The sequence below is a fragment of the Chrysochloris asiatica genome, unplaced genomic scaffold (assembly GCF_000296735.1).
Source record: "Chrysochloris asiatica unplaced genomic scaffold, ChrAsi1.0 scaffold00047, whole genome shotgun sequence".
Lineage (NCBI taxonomy): Eukaryota > Metazoa > Chordata > Mammalia > Afrosoricida > Chrysochloridae > Chrysochloris > Chrysochloris asiatica.
In genome coordinates, this window is record NW_006408565.1 from 14576522 (window position 1) to 14577645 (window position 1124).

Here is a 1124-nt window from a genome sequence, read left to right on the forward strand (position 1 = left end):
AATATATCCCACCTGAATTTAGAGATCATCTGAAGAACAGATTTGATACATTAAACACTAAAAACCAAAGACCAGAAGTGTTGTGGGATGACATCAAGAATATCATCCATGAAGAAAGCAAAAAGCTATTGAGAAGACAAGAAAGAAGGAAACGGTCAAAATGGATGTCAGAAGAGACACTGAAACTTGCCCTCCAGCATAGAGGTGCTAAAGCAAATGGAAGAAATGAGGAAGTCCAAGAGCTGAACAAAAAATGTCAAAGATGAGCTCCAGAAGATAAAGCCAAGTATTACAATAAAATGCGCAAAGATCTAGAATCAGAAAACCAAAAAGGAAGAACACGTTCAGCATTTCTCAAGCTGGGGGAACTGAAGAAAAAAATCAGGCCTCGACTTTTGTTATTGAAAGATTCTTTGGGCAAATTATTGAATGATGCAGAAAGCATCAAGAGAAGATGGAAGGAATGCATAGAGTCACTGTAACAAAAGGAAATGGTTAATATTCAACCATTTCAAGAGGTAGATCAAGAGCCAATGATACTGAAGGAGGAAGTCTAAGGTGTATTGAAGGAATTAGCAAAGAACAAGGCACCAGGAATAGATGGAATAAAAATTGAAATCTTTCAAGAAAGTGAGGCGGCACAAGAGGCACTCACTCATCTCTGCCAAGAAATTTGGAAGCCAACTATCTGGCCGACTGATTGGAAGAGATCCATATTTGTGCCCATTCCAAAGAGAGGTGAGCCAATGGAATGCGGAAATAATCAGATAATCTCTTTGATATCCCATGCGAGTAAAGTTTTACTAAAAGTAATACAGAAACGGCTACAAGCATACATTGACAGAGAACTTCCAGAGGTTCAAGCTGGATTCAGAAGAGGCCGTGGAACGAGGGATATCATTGCTGATGTCTGATGGATCTTGGCTTAAAACAGAGAGTATCAGAAATATGTTTACCTGTGCTTTTATTGACTACACAAAGGCTTTCGATTGTGTGGATCATGACAAGCTATGGACAACATTGCCAAGTATGAGTATTCCGGAACACTTAATTGTGCTCATGAGGAATCTGTACCTGGACCAAGAGGCAGTTGTTCGAACAGAACATGGGAACACTGAATGGTT

At 39.4% G+C, this 1124-nt stretch overlaps 1 protein-coding gene across 1 annotated transcript in view; it reads right to left on the reverse strand.

Moving 5' to 3' along the window:
* TCEB3 (transcription elongation factor B (SIII), polypeptide 3 (110kDa, elongin A)) overlaps nt 1-1124 on the reverse strand; it is a 16260-nt gene that overhangs the window by 8578 nt on the left and 6558 nt on the right. The gene's annotated exons all lie outside the window — the stretch shown is intronic.